Genomic DNA, 21,413 nt, shown 5'->3' on the forward strand with positions numbered 1-21,413 from the left:
TTTGAAGATAGGTGTAAATATCGCGAGGAAGTCTACTAAGAAAGTTTCAAGAACCGGCTTTAAACGATACCTCTAGCAGTACACTACAACCTGCTACGTATCGCTCTCATAGGGGTAGTGAGGACAAGATTGAAACAATTGCAGTACGCACAGTGGCATGCAAACAATTATTCTTCCCGCACTGCATACGTAAATGGAATGCGAAGAAGCCCTAATAAATAGTACAGTGGGACTTACCCTCTGCCTAACACCTCACGTTGGTTTGCAGAGTATAGATGAGATGTCGATGCATATTCCTCGAATGCCTACTTACAAAATTTCAAGAACAAGTCTGGATCCTACCCCCCCCCCCCCCTCCCCAATCACCTAAATGAAAGTACACGCTACCCTGTTGCCGTGTAGTAAAACTGAAAGATATATTAGTTTTCAATCATACGACGAAAGGCCAACGATAGATTCAAAATTACAGTTTATTGTTTTTGAGGTGTGTTATTGTGATAGTTTCTAATTATGCCTAAGTCCGTTACAAGGAAGAAGAAGAAAACTGATTTTGGTTCTTCACCTAGTGTTATCGTAACTTAAAAATATGTATAAGCCACAACAAGGTAGGAGACGGATACTGGCAGAAGTAAAGCTGTGAGTACCGGGCGTGAGTCGTGCTTCGGTAGCTCAGTTGGTAGAGCACTTGCCCGCGAAAGGCAAAGGTCCCGAGTTCGAGTCTCGGTCGGGCACACAGTTTTAATCTGCCAGGAAGTTTCAACAATAGCCTTGTTACCTATCTATGACTGTTAAATATTAACACTGGGGTCGAGGCTGGCAGAACTTTGGGATCGCAATATTTCTGAATTTCACGACGCAGCGGAGCGGTAAAAATCACTACAAATAAGATTAGATTAAAATCAGTGCATAAAAATACACTTGGATTTGTCCATGTCGCCCAAAAACAGCGCTGATCAACATAAACATCGCCCAAACGGTGATACTTGCAAATCTTTGTCCAATATTCTATCATTAGAAGCCCAAATGGCAAAATATCGTCCAACCACGGTGGTTCTCAGTTATGAAAACCATTTCCGACACGACACAATGAGGAGAGCTTTGTGGAGAGCGGAAGAGGTACGTGATGACAGCACATTCTATAGTTCGTTCGGTTTTAAAAGATTTTTTCAGAGGTTTCGTTGGATTCGTCAGAGCCGACTGCTCCCTACTTCAGCTTCCCCCATCCCTTCCCTCTTTCGTCCAAAATTTATATTAATTCACGACAAGAATTCCTTGCACGATTAACTCTTAAAATATGCATACATTCATGCACTATCAAGTGACCCAACATGCACAAGAACTTCGTTTTTTGTGTGATGCATTTTATTTTACCTTAAAACAATGTACAACAACCAGCTTTTGCAAATTCGCCATTGACCGGGGTAGCTCTGCGTGATAGCAATCCCTGGGTTCGGAAGGTGAGGTGGTTCATATCCATTCGCCGGCTTGTTTCCCATTTTCAAGTTAGCCATGTACCGGGCTTGGATCCCTACTGTAGGTCACAGCCAATCCCTTCCGAAATTATTACTTTCCTGACAGATTCCAATTCCCTTGAAGATACAGCCTCTCTGCTTAAAGCAAAAGAGCTGCATTGAAGGCGAGCCGAAAAAAATTGTTCAAATCTGTTTGAAATCTTATGGGAATTAACTGCTAAGGTCATCAGTCCCTACGCTTACACACTACTTATTAAAATTACCCTAAGGACAAACACACACACACCCATGCCCGAGGGAGGACTCGAACCTTCGTCGGGACCAGCCGCACAGTCCATGACTGCAGCGCCTTAGACCGCTTTTTTTTAAATCTCATTTTGTTCACTTTTTTTCGTTGCATCTGCTCGTGGCGGACGTCGTAAGACATCCACTGAAGTTCGTTGTTGATCGGTTAACTCAGATTTTTTGTTACAGAGGGCAGCTAACCCTCTGACCGAACACGCTGAGCTACCGTGCCGGCTGACCGCTCGGCTAATCCCGCGCGGCGCGGGCCGAACATCTCTTTGGAAACACAAGGCGCTAAAAGCCATAAGGTAAATAAATAACAATCCAAATTCGTCTCATATAGACTCAGGCGTTTGTCTGCTGAGACATTCTTTAATGCAAAAAATGATCCTTCTACACTACAAGAAGTGACGGCTGTATACTTAAATCAGGAAAATTAAGAAACTGTAAGGCTGAATGAATCCAGAACCTATGCATTTTCGCCACTAAACATTTTTCTAGCGCCTCTGTCGAACACAGATCTCTTCACTAGAACAGCAGTGTCGGTCGCAGTCACAGTGACAATAATTGTAGAGCGTTCTTTATTTGTCATGTGTGCAGGCTGAACATTAAAATGTCATTCCTGCTGAACCGCTCGGTATGGTGTTACGTTTTACCTGACATGCAGAATTGGCCTCAGGTGATGTGGTGGGGATTAGCCGAGCGGTCTGCCAGCACGGTAGCTCAGCGTGTTCGGTCAGAGGGTTAGCTGCCCTCTCTAATAAATAAAACTGAGCTACTCAAAAAATGGTTCAAATGGCTCTGAGCACTATGGGACTTAACATCTGTGGTCAGCAGTCACCTAGAACTCAGAACTACTTAAACCTAACTAACCTAAGGACATCACACACATCCATGCCCGAGGCAGGATTCGAACCTGCGACCGTAGCAGTCGCGCGGTTCCGGACTGAGCGCCTTAACCGCGAGACCACCGCGGCCGGCACGAGCTAATCGGTCAACAACGTATTTAAACGGATGTTTCACGACGTTCGCCCCGAGCAGATGCAACGAACAAAAGCGAACAAAATGAGATTTTTTAAAAAAACTAAAAGAATGGTTACGCCCTTCAGTTATGGACTGTGCGGCTGATCCCAGCGGAGGTTCGAGTCCTCCCTCGGGCATGGATGTGTCCTTAGGATAATTTTAGGTTAAGTAGTGTGTAAGCTTAGGAACTGTTGACCTTAGCAGTTAAGCCCCATAAGATTTCACACACATTTTTTGATGTGGAGGTAATGGTCCTCACGCTGCTGCAGAGAAAATTACTCTCGCAGCAAGACTGGCCTATGGTGATGTGGAGGTGACCTATTCTCGCAGCAGGTCAGGCCAACGTATTGTCGGCTTGTGGCGTGGATGGTGGCCCAGTTGAATGATGAGCCGATGGCGGGATTGAACAGAGTTTTCATAGAAGGCACGTGCACTCTGCCAGATTCCATCCCGCAAAAGAGGAATTCCAGTGTCCCGTGCAGCAGACATTCTTGAATACAGCCTCGGGAGCGCAGAGCAGTTTGAAACATCCCCTTTACATGTAAAGAATGACTGTGCTCGTAAACTACGTTATTTGATACTGAAACAGCTGAGCGAAACTGAACGTACTCAGACAATTCTCTCTTCACTAATTTTGGTCATCACTAAACTGACGCACAATATTTTTAGCGCAACGCAATCTGACTTTCAATAATCCCTGCAAAAGAACGGCCCTGACTAACAATGACCTATACCTTTCATGAATCACTTACCTCACAAAAATCTTCGTTACTCGAACTACTGCAGTACAGCGAGCGCCAATACCGCCAGCTAAATAAAAGATCCTAACTACTGAAGGCGCTAACTACTGATGGCATAGTTAGCAAAAGAAAGATTTTGATAGAAAACAAACAATCCATTTACCTTAATAGTGTTCGAAAGTCATTATATATAAGACATCCAGTCTTACAAATTTCCTATATCTGACGAACACAGTGCAGATCGTCCGCTGATAGTGACCTCTCAAAACTCGGGCATCTCTCTCCCCATATCCACCCCTGCTGGCGTCTCACCTCCAACTGCCCATCGCTACGCGGTGTTCACATCCAACTGCCCAACACTCCACAAGTGTATATTCCAACAATGAGGCCAACCAGCCACACACTGAACACAGCGCAGTCAGCGATTTTCATACAGAGCGCTACGTGGCGTTACCAAAATAAAAACCTAAACAGCATACTAACAAGTTTCAGAGGTCGGTTCTGCACCCCCTACTTCGTGAGTCGGTGGTCTTCCCCCACACAACAGACACGTACACCAACACTGTCGGTAATAAGAAAGGCGTCCCAAAAAATTTGCGCTCGTCCATTTCTGATCGCTTCCTCAGCTCAAATCCAAACTGAAAGAAGAAGAGTGTAAAATGATCTTGAAGGAAGAAAGGGGACCGGAGCATGACTGCTTCTTAGTGTTTTGCCAAAATACAGTAGTCCTAAATAACGACAGTATTTAATTTAACAAAACGCCGCTCCAACTGAATTTTTAGAACTTCATTAAGCTCACACGACCGGGTTCGGTCCTTAAATTAGGCCATCATCAAGCGTATCTGGAAGGTATGGTGTAGAGAAGCAATGTCCAATTACGACATTTGACTTTGCTTCTGTACAACATAATTTTCTGATACACTTGATAATGGTTTAATATAAACGCCGAAGCCGGATGTGTGAACTTAATAAAGTTGTAAAAGAAGCAACTGGAGCGGCGTTTCACTAACTAAACAACTTTTGTGTCATCAACAGTGTCATCCATACATGGAGAAACTTATAACGAGATTACATCTTTGCTTGGTGAAAACTCCGGATCATCACCGAATAAAATTGTTCGTCGTTATTCATGGAAATTTTCAGAATAAATGAAAAACAATCTTATTAAGGTCCTCTACAGCAAATCGGATCGTTCCTTTGATAAAATCCTGATTACGTGCCTGCAAGGACGAATATTAAATAAGGAATCTCTGAGGATACTGCAGTCGACTACGTAGTAACTGTACACATATGAAGAGCAAGCAATGCCATAATTAAACATCTGCAACTGAAAAATTAAAAATAACAAACCTAGTGCCTGTTGTGCAGTCGCGACCACATTCCTGGTGCGAAGTATCATGCCAGACGCCACTAGCACTGGCACCTAGCGACGGCAAGCGTAACTACCTCGTGGAGGGTAGTGAACGGCGGAGCTTCGGCGAGCCAATGAGGAAAGGCGTCCAACCCAGGGACGCAAAGAGCGCGTGGCTGACTGCTCAGTACAACCGCTGTCGTTGTTCGGAGCAACAGGTAACAGGTGTTCCATCAGAAGACAGAGTGTTTACCCAGACCACGCAGTGTTGCTTACTACCGTGGGAGCTGTCACGGTTGAAACAAAGTTCATCACACCCGACGTCGAAGGAGCCAACTGTCTAAGGTCAGTCACTTTTCCCTGACATCGAATTTCTTTTTCTTACTTCAAGGTGTCAATGTAGCCTTTCGGACGCGCCTACCTTTGCAGCAAGTGAGACGTTGCTGGGTCAATCAGCTTCTTTGTTTACAGTGTTGATGAAAGGGTGCATATGAGAGGAACTTTACAGTGTGTGAATTGGAAATAACTAGGTCTCTCACCACCTTGAGAATAATACACAAGTGATGTCTATATCGAAATTGTTCGCAGTGGACGAGGAAATAAGTCTCATTCGCGAAAGTAGTTTGACGGCTAAATTGTCACCTTCTGATCAGAGTCGTCTTTATATTTGGCGCGGAAACGTGCAGTGTTATCTCTTGCGATAAAACGTGCCCTACTGCACTCTGTGGAGTGTTGTTTGAATATTGTTAACTCTGGTTAACCGAGTCTCCAATTCATTGAAGAGGAAAAGTATCCCAGACTCTGGCTTATCGGAGACAGCCTTGTAACACCTTTTTAAGAGACCTTCATAAGTTGCTTACTCAGTGACACGAAGAACAGACAGGAGCGACAACTTGTACCATCGTGTGCGTCCTCATTTCGTTCTTACAACTTACAAATTACGAAAGGTAGATTTTCAATGCTGGTGGTTTCGATATACACTTGTATTCTGTTTACTGAAAAAACTAGCACCCGCTTACGGCTAATTCTCCTCCCCCGCAATTTTCGGAAATAGTTCACAACAATAACATTTTTGTTTGATTCAAATTGAGACTGAATTATCTCTGTCCACATTCTGACGAAGACAATTCTATACATGTAAAGACAAAAAGCCTGTAAAATATGCCAGTCAGCCCATACTTTTTTTTTTGTTTTTTGATAAGTGATGTTCGCTTGCATTCTTATCTGCAAACTGTCAGATTCTAATTACAAGCCAACCCATTACAAACTGTCTGAGTAGATAATTCATGCATTTGACCGGTCCAGGACGAGAACATAGATCAGTGTGCAACCGGCAACTGTGTGTATGAAAATAAGTTAGTGCTTATGAGAAATTAACCATTTACTATACACATATTACAGACAGTGATATGTACTGGCCATCTGTGTAAAAGATGTGGTTTGCCTAGTATATGTATAGTGGTTATAAGCGCTATGTTTGTGCGCCACTCTTTTCAAATGTCACGTCTACCCACCTTCCATTATGTCGTCGTTTGTTCGTCTCTTATCTCTTGTAATCCAGCTAATCTGTGGTCCACCTATCGTACATAAGCCCATCTTTTATTTTCATTTGCCATGATTACGTCTTGAGCACCGGTTTGTTCCCATATGTTTTTTCTTATGTTGATACTGTACATGTAGCTCTCCATTGCTGGTGGATCAATCCTGTTTTTCAATGGTTTTCACTTTACAAGTTCATGTTCTACAGCCATAAATCGAGATAATACGCATTGATTGTAGAGTTCTGTTTTTGACTCATCGGGTCCTTCGTTTTGAGAATCCTATGGAGTTTACTGAAAGCACTCCAAACAAAATTTGTGACATTTCACTGATCCCGGCTCTACTTGTCACAGACGGCCTTTCATACAAAAAACTGTTTTGACTTCGTTTTTAGTATGTACAATTTTATTTTCGGTATGTTCATTGTATAATGTTCGTTCTATAATAGACTCAGGTCTCGTTTGGCACATCCCAGGAGCTTAGATATGTTCATAAAGACCCATTCCTTAGTTTTGTCACAATCTGCAGTTTCTGACAGTTGGGAACAGTATAGGGATGTGGAATTTTCCTTACCTTAATCTTCCTTCAGTTCTGAATTTCTCTGTATTCTGAAGTCTAATGGTGGATCTGTAGTTTTCATCTGTTGGTCTCGGTTTTTTACATGTGCTTTTCTCGTTTCTTGTGAAGTAAACAATTACTGCATAATTCCACCTTTGTGGCATTGGCTTCCTATGCAAAGATCCTGCAAGTAGATTTGCAAGTTCCTTTTGTTTCACTTTTCTTCCACTCTTAATCGTTTTCGTTGAAACACAATCACCTCTCGGAACCTTCCGTCATACCTGATATGAAGCAAGTGCTGAACCAGTTAGCCTGCGTGGGCGTTGGGATATTATTGCGTCCTTCACAAAATTGCGGCCTTCGCAAAACAAGTTTTAAAAGGTAAACGTGCGTTTCTGATCCATCAACGTTAGTTTAACATTCACCTATACTCAAGATAGTTTTAAAAGAGAAGTTGCGGAATGGGATTCAATCGTGACCACACCTATGTCTCTTGTTTATTAATGTCGGCTATATCGTTTGACCAAGCAAAGCATTGTTACGTACAAAGTAATTTCAGTTACGAAGTGAGCATTTTTGAATTTAGTGCAGTTTGCAGGAATATTAATATTAAATTACAGGCTCTTCGTTCTGTCATCAGCTTCACCTTGCTGGTAAAATTCAGGAACTAGTGATAACTTGTCAAAAGAACACCTAGTATCTGACGGGTGGGTGGGGAAGCGATTCACCTTAATTTCGTGGTGAATGACGAAATACTTCAGAGATTTTGCAAAAAAAAAGCTCTGGATACCGTGGAACTGGCCTTTTTTAAACTGATGCTGAACTTTCACGTTTGGCAGGGGAGTATTCGAGGTCGGTTGGTGAATATTTTATCTTTCATATGAAAAGTTAAAAACGAGTGTTTTTGTGATTCGTGCGCTTCTGCGCTATGCAGTCTTTTTCATTCGATTTTGAGGAAACTATTCGGTAAAAAAAGTTTTCCACGTCACAGCTTGATATTTGTTTTCCTCAGAAGGAGTCTAAAAATGCATCTCCACTCCAGACCCTTGACAGGTCGAATAACCATTCAGATGCTGGTAGAGCTCGACATATGCTCATTTGTTGATTAATCAGTTGCAAAAGAGTGTAATGTACTTCAGTCACCTGATAATCTCCACATAGCAATACTTTCTTTAAATACTGCCATAAAGCTCTAATTCTATGAAAACAAACATTTGACATTATTCATTTAGAATGAACAGTCATAGATCCTTCAACAGCATAGCATTAAAGATCATCATAAGCATGGTTATGGAGCTAACATTATGATTAGAAAGACAGTAAAAAGGTGACCTGACACTGTTGTTTGGGAAAATTTCTAGCAAGGGGAAAGCAAACATACTGTCAGTAGGCATTTCCCATATTATAGTGAAAACTGTTTTGAAGGAAAAATCTGGAAGAGATGCAAACGTAATTGAAGATGATTACTAAGACTCGGACAAAGTAATACGATGCAGTGCTAAAATGGGGTGCTCTGAATCCCGCTAAAAGACCTGAATAGTTGAAGTGCAGTTTACAACTACTATAAGTTCCGCGAAGAAAAGAGTGGGACTCATCGGCCATTTGACATCAATCGCCGAATAAGAACCACTTCCGGACTTGTCTGTCTGTAACAGTGTTCAACTGCCTGCTTTCTGCTAGGCTTTCCTTGTCTTGGAATCCAGCCTTGGCCCACTTACAGTCTATTCGGCGTGTTCCGTCCACCTTCCATACCATTTTCACTATTCGTGTCTGATCTTCTGTTCCCTGACACATTTGTTTCCCTGTCTTTCCCAGCATGTCTTTCCTTTGCTCGCTGAACAACCTCCATGGTAAATGTTTTTGTGGAACGCAAGGGTGGAGCAGAGAACAGGATAGCCCAGTGTAGCTGCTGTTGTGGAAAACACTTGGACTGGTACGCCCCAGACCTGTAAAAACCCAGAAAAACTTAGTATTGCTTTACCACCGGGGACTAGATTTATAGCAGGAAAGATTATTATAAAATGGAAATACGATGGTTGATTTCTATCGACGCCTGCAATTGTCACGCCTTCCTGCAGCTGTACAGATTACGGCTTACCTGCAGAAACTGCCCATCTATTTGACCGTTCAACATCGGAGCTCGCAACCTGCAGCAAGTGTTTAGCTAGCGGCTTGAGTTTCCTAAGCTAAGGTTGTAATTTGCTACTTCACTTTTCCTCAGAGCCGGACGTTACTTATTTTGAAATTTCATCAAAGGGCACATACACATACGAAAATATGAAGTTTTACTGAGCTGATTGTCTTTTTTTAGGCATGATAACGTTCGCAGGTTTCCTTTTAGACGGAGGAAATGATGAATTTCTAAAAATCGAGTAGCCCTCGAAATAGTAAGTTAAGTAAAGGATCTTAACTTTCAAACGTTTACCTTCTGCACGATGCACATGTGAGAATGGCACAAGTTGAACAAATAAGACTTCCTGCGGCATCAAAAAACGACTCGTCTTCCATTTATAACCACTTCTCGCCAAGTCTATGCAATGAACACGTTACACAAAGCGAAAAGTTTATATCTTTGGTAGAGACAATAGCTGTTACATATATAGCAAAATTAATGGAATGTTTAAACTTAAGCATTATTTTGAACATGGGATATACATATTTAGGAGTGAAATAATTTTTTCTGCAGTTTTTATGCGCTCAGTTTAAGTGCATTTAAACGAAGATACTAAGATCATAATACGTGCTGGTACTATAGGAGTCCTAATGTATAACTGGATTGATAACATTACAATACGGAAGAGCTACAGAGGAATAAGAAGTGCTGGAGTTGACTTCAAAACCCTTATACTGACCTCAAACATGTGGGGAATGGTGAGGCTGCGTTCACAATATGGTAACGGCCACGAATCCACAAATCTGCATAACTACTGACACAAAGCAAGCTTTGCAAACAAGGGAAACTCCAGTATTGGTCGTATAAATTTGAAACTTTATTTCTGCTAATCTATTTCACTGATCATCTTCAGGGCAATACTATAACCAGTGGACTGATAGTAACACACAAAATGTAATTTCAAACATGGCTGTTTATCGTAAAGCACATGCCAACTAGCAGGCAAGACTCAAACTGCTAGTTGGCATGTTATTCACGGTAGACACCTATGTTAGAAGCTAGACGTGCGTGACTGTGAGTCCACTGGTCGTAATACTGCACTGAAGATGATCACTCTGAAATCGACGTGCAGTAATAGAAAAAAAGGTTCCAAATTATACGACCATCGCTGTTTGCAATACTTTGTGGTTGAGGTACATTAACTTAATGGAATCAAATCTCAAGATAAGCTGTCCATTAGGGAAAGAATACGTGAAACAGAAAACAATGGAAGTTCTTTCCATCCGTTAGGGAAACTTACTAGGGGTGTAGGCAGAGTGAACTAATCGAACGGAAATAGAAAATGTAGTCCATCAACAAAGGAGGTGGCTTACGAAACACTTGTTCGACCTATACTTGAGTATTGCTCATGAGTGTGGGATCCGTACCAGTTCGGGTTGACGGAGGAGATAGAGAAGATCCAAAGAATAGCGGCGTGTTTCGTCACAGGGTTATTTGATAAGGGTGATAGCGTTACGGAGATGTTTAGCAAACGCAAGTGGCGGACTCTGCAAGAGATGCGCTCTGCATCGCAGTGTAGCTTGCTGTCCAGGTTTCGAGAGGGTGCGTTTCTGGATGAGGTATCGAATATGTTGCTTCACCCTACTTATACCTCCCGAGGAGATCACGAATGTAAAATTAGAGATTCGAGCGCGCACGGAGGCTTTCCGGCAGTCGTTCTTCCCGCTAACCATACGCGACTGGAAGAGGAAAGGGAGGTAATGACAGTGGCACGTTAAGTGCCCTCCGCCACACACCGTTGGGTGGCCCGCGGAGTGTAGATGTAGATACTGAGCCACGGGTGGTAGAGATGAGGAGGATGCTAAGTTCACCGGACTTGGATATGTGACGTCATTATGACGTATACACGCTACATTGAGCTACATTGAAAACGATAGAAACCGTATATCGACTATTCGACTTTTGTGAACTTTCGAGAGGTTGTGACATGGTAGCGCTGTGCTCTGCGCCATTCGTTTGTGAACAGTAGACTCCAAAGCTGAACAGAGTATATGATGACCAAACACATTGGTTCTCCGAGTAAGAGACCTTTACTGGTGCCATCTTCTGCAAGCTGCATCCAGCAAAAGTAACGAGACTTCTGCATAGTTTAAGGTATCCGCTCTCGTTGTGATGCAATTCGTATTTTGCATAATCTTATCAAATTATACTGCTGACATAAACCACATTGACATGGCCAAGTACATGCTAAAACTATTAAGGTTGTGCGTCTGGTTTATCATACCACCATGGAATGCTTTGACACTGCATTCAATCATTTCATACGTCAATCAGTACTAGACACTAACCTTCGGTTAAGATTAGATTGAGAAATCCACTTCCCTTCGTATTTCATCTCCGGTCGACCATTTTTCTTCAACAATGCCTCATATTTTTCTTTGTAAGTTCAAAATTCAATCATTCTACACACCAGTCATTATTGGACACTAAGGTACCTGTCTCTACGGTCCGAGTGTAAAATTACTTGGAATAGTGGTTGATAAGACTATCTTGGGATGGACATATAAATTACTTAGCTAACAAACTTGCACGAGTTCTCTTTCAGCTATATAAATTAAGAAAAAAAAGTCAGTAAGAGTATGCTGCTACAATCTAATATGTACTGACAAGACCAATTGTATGAAACCATACTAAAATGTTGATAATAAATATTTATCTTCGGCGTAAGAATTCAATACAACAATCACACAATCTGTTCGGGACATAAGACTTCACATTTTTTACGAAACGTGTTGTCCGTGGTGTTTTCAAGGCCACGGCAGGAATACTTCTATTAATACCCAGCTCTTCTACTTTTATTTTGGCGAAATACATATACTCTGCCACACTGAGCTGTTCTCAGACTCGCACGTGTCAAAACAAACCACTAGCTGACGACAGTCTAGAATCTCGAGCGTTCATAAAAGTCGATGGGTGTGTTAATCGAATAAAGCGTATATGTCATAATGACGTCACATCATATCCAGGTTGGGTGAACTTAGCATCCTCCTAGAGATGAGGGTGCGGGCACATGAGCGCACTTCTTTCCACAATTATCGGTGAGCTGGCAGCTGACTGCTTGCAGTACTGGACGCGAGCGCGTGTAACAGCGACCGCCGGAGTTGCGCTCATCTTGTAGAGACACGGCCGAATACCAATTTTGAGTTTGCCGTACACATGACTTAAAGATAATGAAGTCCATCACATGTTGTAACTAAGAGGACAGCAGACTTTTACATCAGTGTTCATACTGTACCGAAACAGACTAACTAAAAGATACTGTTTTGAAGTGATCTGGAAGCTTGTGCCCCTTTTTTATTTTATCGATGTTGAGTGTGGGGTGCCTCCATAGTGGAAAGGAAATAGTGCCTTGCAGCCGACTTAAGAGGGAGGCAGCTCTGACCCTCCTGTGGTGTTTCACATAATCGTTGTCTAACAACCCTACCACAACAAAGGTCAAAGTTTAATGATGATTGTGGTGTTGCTCACGCTGCTAAATACTGCATTTTCGGGAAACATGTGGGAGGTGTCATTAGAGCACAGTTAATAGTCATTTCATGTAATAATGAATAAACTAGGCACTCATCTTTTCGTATTTCCCACGCTGGTCTCGTTTAAAATCATGGCTCAATCGTCGAAAATTTAGGTGGTGGTGGTGGTGGTGATTCCAAGCTCGGATGCAAAGAAGCCTAGGTTTTATTCTGCTATATTCAAAAGTATTGTAGATGCGCTTCACAAACCATTCTTGAAGATTAAACCTTTCAAAGTTAGCACAACGGTGATGTAAAAAAAATAATCAGCACTCCGAATTTAAGTTATACTTCTTTTTTATTGCTTTTGTTGCAATAACACGTAACACACAAAACATCACTTCACAGTACAAAACATACTTGAAAACATATTCCTCACTGTTAAAGTTCACGTTTTATAAGCTGACTATAATGGGCGTCTTTCCAACATGACATCCAAGACTTAACCTTCTCAGGGTCAGACTCTCTAACAACTAACCAATAACCGCTTACGCGCCCAAAAATCAGAGTTACAAGTACATTAAAGAGCATAGTGACAAAAGAAATACACATAAGAATAATATCATTGCAACATAAACATATCGATGTATCAAAGTACCTCTACATTAATGAAATCAAATCTGAATGTTGTCTCAGAAATACGTTAACTACTTCACAGAAACACAGTATAATATAGCTGGTATCGAGAGGTTCAGGTGAGGTGCCGTAATGGTTACGTAATTAAAGTATCAATACAGTTGGGAGACTCCCTGGCTTATAGGTAGCTTATTGAGTAAAAGGCTCAGTCCAGAACTCCCACAAAAGGAAGATTCTATCTGGCAGAAATGTGGTAATGAAGCAAGTTTGACCGCAATGATCCCTGTCCTTTCTAACGAACGTACCATATGGAGACGAGTAAATTGCTTTCAAAGGATATAAAAATTATAGGGTCTTTCTCAGCCCAAAAATTACTACTCATGGCGTCTCTCGTGTGAGGCCTAGAGTCGGTTTGTTTTTCGTTACAAAAATGATTTTTACAGCAGTATTTTACATGCCCATTCCACAGAGCAGTCCCAAATTAGCCTGGTACGGTATTCGTTTTAGCGATGTGTTGGCAGGGACAGTAAAACACGAAGAATAATAAATACTCCAGCAGTGACAGAACAGCACTTCTGCATCGAGGTAGCAAACAGCGCGGGCCAAGGCAGTGTTGTCGCTGGTGGAGCACTGATTATTCTTCGTGTTTTACAGTCCCTAATTCGCTAACGCGAATATCGTACGAGGCTAATTTGGAACTGTTCTGTGGGATGGGCATGCAAAATACCGCTATAAAAATCATTTTTGTAACTAAAAACAAACTGACGCTTGGCATCACATGGAAGATGCGATGTACAGTATTCGCTAGGACGGACTCCAGCTACACGCTGCAAAAACGAAATTGAAAATATTTGCCGAAACGCCAGAGAAAATGCGTCTCACGGCGCATAGGAAAGACAACCTGTATACTTTCAGATGTTAGGTATAACTTCCTCGGGATCACAACTTGTCATGACAATCAACAATGCGGGCAACTAACATGTCTGCAACTCCACACAAAATTAACACCTCGTCAGTCGGAAGCTAAGGTGTGAATTTTGTGTGGTGTCGCAGAGAAGATTGTTGACAGACCATGACAAGTTGTGATGCCGAAGAAGTTATGCCCAATAGCGTTAGCTGTATATATACACCAGGTGCATCTGGGGCTCATAATACCGAAATCTGTAATGCCATAAGGAAATTAAAAACGGTTCTAGCAACCACAAATTGTCTGATTTCAACTCATAGCAAAATTGCGTTCCCATCTTCCATCACAATGGAAAAATTAAATATACATATTCATTCCTTTTGGATACAATCACTGAATGATTTTAATCATTACTGATTTGTTATACGTCGGCCAGCTGTGGGACTTGAAATGTAAATGCCGGTAGTCTTGGTCGCGAAATACCTTCCCGGTCTTAGCTAATGAAAACGGTGGGATGGAAACTGATTTTCGCTGCATCAGAACCGCTTTCCCTCCGAATACGCTTCTAACCTGGGGTGCCACGCTTTTAAGGGATTTGCAAGTTGTTTTGTTGGCCAGCGGTGAAAGCAAGTCGTAGCGTGTGATAGCTGTGGCATCAGTTGAGCAGTCGGTCGTTAAGCTTTTTGGTCTGAGAAGTCAATCGTGCATCCTGGAACACAATGAGAATTACTCGCGACTTGCAAAAGTCTACCTGCAGTTGCACGGCTCGTCCATTGTTACTGCGGGTCTGCGTGTTTAGCACGGGAAACTGGCCTTTGTCGCCAAATAAGGCTGCTCGTGGTAAACTTTTCTGTGCGAGATTCTTTCCCGGCCGACGTCGAATTCTCTGCCGATCAGTGGCGCAGTGGTTAAGGCACTGCGTTCCTTGTCTAGAGGACGTATGTTAACCTCCGCCGCTGCACATCCAGCCTTAGGTTGTACGTAGTTCACTTAAACTGCTTAGAGCAAAATGGTTTCTGTTAACAGAACACGGCCATTGCCTTCTCCATCCTCCACTTAAATTTTGCTTTACTATTGACTTTTGGGTTCATGACCATTACACGCATCCATAACTTATAAAACAGGTCCCAGTTTTGAGCAAAACAAGTAGCATAGATTCCATAAATCTTTAATAATATTGTATGAATGCCTCACAATACACGTGACCCTTTCGTCTTCTGATATGCTGGGTAGTTGGAGTCACTTCACGAGGCGATGTAATTCATCATTTTGGGTGTTATACTTTCCGGTGACGAATCCTCTGACAGAATTCGCTTATGGTCTCATACTCAGTAATTTGTTCTTTCCTGGATGGAAATGTCTTTATACGAGAAACACACAGCTTGGCGCAAGATTTAAAGTTTCATGTGCTTCACTGGCAGCTCCTTGAGAACCAAGCTTAAAAACTCGCTTATGTTCCAGATAGGGTAATAAAGCAGGGAGACTTTCCTAATGACGCTCTTTAGTCTGTAATCAATTCTATAAACACACAAATCGCCTGCAACAGTATGGTCTCCCACTAAAATACGCCCAACTGTATGTCTAGAACAGTAGTGAGAACAAAAAAAGCAGCTAGCTGGTCGTCAACCGTTGTTCGATCGCGTGCGGGTTATTTCCGATGATTGTTGGTGCTAAAGTAAGTTTAAAAACAAGAACTTCAGTGAACTTTATGGCTATTATGTTCAAAAGTTGTTATATGAAAACTATATATTCAATAAGTTACTTGACAACTGTGTTCAACTTAATATTTCAGACTTTCGGTAAACAAGAGTTTGAAATTAAAATACAGGTGCTTTGTGATATGCTTGTTCGGGACAGGCGTTGTGAAAAGGCCAAATACCTCATGAGAGGAAGAAAATACAGATGAGAACTGGTTTGGATGTGAAAGCTTATCTAGGGAACTCAATTACCCATAAAGTAAGTTCGTGAGCTTGACATTTTGAACTAAACCTTGCCTGAGGACGCTTATTTCAGCAACAACATACAATTTAAGTAAGCTGGAATTAGTTGTTCTTGTAAAATGCTATAACATAATGAAATTTCGGGATTTCGCTGAAACCTAAAGCAAAATCGTGCATGTTTGTGGAAACTTCTGATGTTTCCATGTAACGAAGAGATCCCACAAAATAATCAGCCTATCATTATTTGTAAAATGTGTGGTTTGGAAGTTGTGTGCTAAATGCTTACCCACAATATTAAGAAATCAGGTATTCGGATATCTATATTGCCTTGTGAATGTATTCCAATGCTAATATTGAGCCCAAAGATAAGTTTTGAATGAGAGAAGTTACCGAAGCCCGATTCTTCTCTGCCAGAGAACTAGCAGTCATTTCGGCTGCGTTGCATCTAAATATACACGGATAATCATTGATGTAGTCATGTGGAAGGCGACTGTTTTATCAGGTGGTGACAGTTCTTCCGCATTTCCGCTCATTAATCTATCAGCTGGCTGTCTTTATGACAAGATCTTTACATATTTCTAATGGTAGTTTTGTAGGAATAGTCCCATTGTTTTCTCACGTTCTAGCTCGTTAAAAGCTCTCTCTCTCTCTCTCTCTCTCTCTCTCTCTCTCTCTCTCTCTCTCTCTCTCTCTCTCTCTCTGGTAGCAGCTCCCTATTCTTCCTGCATCTTCTGTTTCAGCTCATAGTATGAACAATAATTCGTATCCTCTATTATTTGTTTAATGTTCTCCAGTCTGGGTCTTGTGCTCTGCCTTCTGCTGCACCCTTAATTACTTCCGATAGACAATCACGTCGGAAAATGTGGTTTCTTTCCTTTCTTGCTTTAATGAAAACTTCCTCGTTCGCAATCATTTCTCTCCAGCTGATCTTCGTTCACTTTTCTGTAGCACCATGTTTCGAATGCAGCTTGTCTACTTTCACAATTATCGTCCAAGCTTTGCTGCCGTATGTCGCAATGCTTCACATATAGGTCTTCAACATTTACTTCCTCGCGTCAAATTGTATACTCTTGGTAGTGAATGTTTTTCGTATTAAAAGCGTTCTTGGCCTTGGCAACTCTGCACACTGCCTCCTGATAGCTTCTTCCATCACTCGTGAATTTACTTAACCGTTTCATTTTTCAGCTTCGCCGCTCTCTTGCTTTCTTTGTTTGTACTGCAGACTAGAATTTTTGTGTGTTTCTTGTCGTAAGGAATTCCTCCTCTTTATTATTTTATCCATTATCTTAAGACTCTTTTGCAAGTCTCCTTTACTTTCTACAATTAGTGCTAAATCATCGGCAAATCTCAGCATGTTTACATCTTCATGAATTGTTACTCGTGTGTTCACTACTTACTCCACCCTGTCGATTGCATTCCACATCTATGGATTAAGCCGGCCGGGGTGGCGGAGCGGTTCTAGGCGCTATAGTCTGGACCCGCGCGACTGCTACGGTCGCAGGTTCGAATCCTGCCTCGGGCATGGATGTGTGTGCTGTCCTTAGGTTAGTTAGGTTTAAGTAGTTGTAAGTTCTAGGGGACTGATGACCACAGATGTTAAGTCCCATAGTGCTCAGAGCCATTTGAACCATTTTTTGTGTGGATTAAATTATCACCACACCCCATTTTCAATGTTAGCTGATTCTTAATTACCACAGCGAACTATTCCGATTGCAGGTGTTATATACGTATCCTTTCTTCAAAGCTGGTTCCTGATTGGCGAAGAATACATTCCAGGTGACAATGAAAATGCGAACCTACACACACACACGCGGCTTCTAAACGGTCGAACATGGCCATCAGTGATGTGCAGTTGCTGTTCCAAGAAATTGCTGGACCGTATTGTGGTTGTCGTTCCAATAGTTTCCGGATAGCGAAAGAAGACAGCAAAAGGCTACGGATGTAAAAGCTCGTTTGAAGTGTTTTGCGGAATGGAGTAGGGAAGGTAGTAGGGACAGAAGACAATGAAAACCGAGAACGATATCTGTATTTCCCGGACGTCACTTCGCACACGCCAGAAATGCGTCTCTGCGTAGAGAAGTAGGCGGCGCGTGCCGTGGGCAGGAGGTCGTTACGTCACCGGAACTTTGCCGTTCCGCCGGATACAGACACGGAGCCCCGAGGCCGGCAGCGGAGCTGGGACAACGCCTCGGAGATCGGCCCTCGCGCTGCCGGCCTTGGCTGATTCACAGCCGCGCCGGCCACTGGGAAATACCCGGCTCGCCACAGCTGGCCCTTGGAGGTGGTGCCTACACACGCTGCTGAAAGCTTGCCGAGTACGCATGCGCAAGCATGTCGTGAAATCGAACTAGCGCGCCTGTTACTGAGGGTATTTTAATTCCGTCTTTACAACTACAAGAAACAGTTTCTGCCAACATAGCTAAATGCAATAACAAAAACAACGAAACCCGCCTGCTTGGTAGAAGTCGCTGACACACACTTACGCGGTGGTCCTCAACCTGAGGGTAAGCTAGTTCTAATCTTGGTGGTAGAAAACATTTTCACTGCCAAAGGGGGATGAGGCGATGGTGTAAAGTTCCTGACCATCAGACTTTACGTCATTATCCTGCTCTGAATTTCAAACATTTCTGCAGTGCCTCGTAAAGTGAGGGCATGTGACAACACTTCGGATTGGGACATAGTGCCTGGTGGTCCCCTAGGTGCTATTTGTGAGGAGCAGGCTATGTTATGCTGTGGGTTTCACCCCCCCCCCCTTATTCTATAACCCCTACCACTTCCTCCGCCCCCCTCCCCCTCTCCCCCCCCCCCCCCCACACACACAGCCACTCTCACTCACTCACAAACTCTACATACATACGGTATTACAAAAAAGTTGTAATGGAACATGTTACAAATAAACAAAAAATACAAATGACAAGAGGAAAAAGTTTCAGATCGAAGGAACAACTAGTAGCAAAGTTGGCAACGCTGCACAGTACTCCAGAATGATACAAATAAGGGCATGCACTGTTATTTCTACAATGCAGTTCTGTAAATCATTGTGGGATCACTAGAATAAAGTGTCAAATCAAGAAATGACCTAAAAACTCGTAATAAGGAGACGGTAATTCCTGATGCGAGAGGAAAACCAGGCATGAAACGCAGTAAGTGAACATAAAACTTTCTGGCAGATTAAAACTGTGTGCCGGACAGAGACTCGAACTCGGGACCTTTGCCTTTCGCGTGCAAGTGCTCTACCATCTGAGCTACCCAAGCACAACTCACGCCCCGTCCTCACGACTTTACTTCCGCTAGTACCTCGTCTCCTATCTTCCAAACTTTACAGAAGCTCTCCTGCGAACCTTGCAGCACTTCTGTGGAAGTTTCATATCAGCGCGCACTCCGCTGCAGAGTGAAAATCTCATTCCAGTAAGTAAATATAATTTGCAACGAACTGTTTTCCATCTCGAAGGCAATTAAATTGCAAATGACTTCCATTACAGACCATTTATAATAAAATGAAACGTCCTTGGTGACAAAATCACGCATAGTTACAAAGACGAAATTAAAATATTCAAATGTAAAGCAACTGCAGACAATATGGCCACAAAAACGAATTTTAGGTTCCTCTGTTGAAAGTTGTTTTTTTAACTACTCGTGTGGCTTGAAGCAAAGACTGTTTTAGATTGTGCACGTTTGCGCAAGCGTCTCTGCTTTTGTGTTCAGATTTGTGCGTATTTTTACAAGCAAAGACTCGTTCTAAGAGCTGCAAGTTACCAACCTATTTAAGATGGTTATCTGTTTGGGCGTTTTATTTGAGCTTGTCCTAGCAGATGAAAATTGAAGTCTTTCTCTTGTGCGTTTGTCCCGCATCGGCGCAGGTTCAGGATGGTTGTTAATGTATTGGGGATGCTTCGTTTACGGGGGTGCCAACGGCCTTACCGCAGTGTTAATACCGGTTCCCGTCAGCTGACCGAAATTAAGCTCTGTCGGGCTGGGCTAGCACTTGGATGGGTGACCATCCGAGCTGCCAAGCGCTGTTGACTAGCGGGGTGTGCTCAGTCCTTACGTGGCAAACTGAGGAGCTACTTGACTGAGAAGTAGCGGCTCCAGTCTCGTAAAATGACATACGCCTGGGAAAGCAGTGTGCTGACCACATGACCCTCCGTATCCGGATCCAGTGACGCCTGTGGGCTGAAGATAACAGTCCGGCCGCTGTGGCCGAGCTGCTCTAGGCGCTTCAGTCTGGAACCGCGCGACCGCTACGGTCACAGGTTCGAATTCTGCCTCGGACATGGATGTGTGTGATGTCCATAGGTTAGGTTTAAGTAGTTCTAAGTTCTAGGGGACTGATGACCTCTGATGTTAAGTCCCATAGTGCTCAGTCATTTTGAGGATGACCCGCCGGCCGCTAGGTACCATTGGGCCTTCATGGTCTGTTTGTGCAGAGTTTAGTTCAGTTTTTAGTTTAAGTGGTGGCCAGATGCCATTCCTGTGACAGAAAATGTGTACTCAAATTGTGTGCGTGTAGTGTTGTTCTTGTGAAAGCGAGCGAAAGTTATCTAAAGTTTGTCTAGCAACTAAAACAATACTTGGGTCATTTTGAGGATGACCCGCCGGCCGGTAGGTACCATTGGGCCTTCATGGTCTGTTTGTGCAGAGTTTAGTTCAGTTTTTAGTTTAAGTGGTGGCCAGATGCCATTCCTGTGACAGAAAATGTGTACTCAAATTGTGTGCGTGTAGTGTTGTTCTTGTGAAAGCGAGCGAAAGTTATCTAAAGTTTGTCTAGCAACTAAAACAATACTTGGGTGCCCGCCCAGTATTCACCTAGTGGGATGTGGGAAACAACCTAAAAACCATATCCAGGCAGGCTGCACACCAAGCTTCGTCATTAATCCGCTTGCCGGATTCGATCCTGTAAGTGGAGTTGCAGCACTCACGGCTAACCGGGCGGGTTAGATGAAAATGTAACTAATTAAACTAAGAGTAATTGTGCAGCATCACATCATATTGTTTTTAAACTCCAAGTAATTAAACCGATTGCCGGCGGAGACGTCAATAACAAATACATTTTTCAGAACAAAATTTGTGAAAGGAATAAGAGGAGACTAGCTAGTCAGTTCTTCACAGCCGCCAGAAATAACAGTATTACAGTTACTCGTGTGCTCTCATCTTGTCTTTAATGAAGGGAGTTTAGTGACCAAATGTTCACATATATCTGTCCATTCTTTAGATTATATCATCCTGCTGGATATATCAATTCACTGAATACATTAATGTTGGAATGACTTATTTTGTTAGTCGTAGGCCTGATTTTGAGGAATAATTTGCTGAGTGTTTGTCTGGAGCACATCATTGCTC

General features: G+C 42.6%; 1 protein-coding gene and 1 pseudogene across 1 annotated transcript in view; both read left to right on the forward strand.

The window, feature by feature from the left end:
* Nucleotides 1-4,960: 4,960 nt before the first annotated feature.
* Nucleotides 4,961-21,413, forward strand: part of LOC126273103 (putative ferric-chelate reductase 1 homolog) — a 346,200-nt gene continuing 329,747 nt past the window's right edge. The window contains exon 1 of the mRNA XM_049976539.1: nt 4,961-5,216. The gene's annotated coding sequence lies outside the window, so the exon portion shown is untranslated. The remainder of the gene's footprint in view (nt 5,217-21,413) is intronic.
* On the forward strand, nt 19,981-20,098 carry LOC126274430 (5S ribosomal RNA; annotated as a pseudogene).

This window comes from Schistocerca gregaria, chromosome 5, assembly GCF_023897955.1.
Source record: "Schistocerca gregaria isolate iqSchGreg1 chromosome 5, iqSchGreg1.2, whole genome shotgun sequence".
In the NCBI taxonomy this organism is placed as follows: Eukaryota; Metazoa; Arthropoda; class Insecta; order Orthoptera; family Acrididae; genus Schistocerca; species Schistocerca gregaria.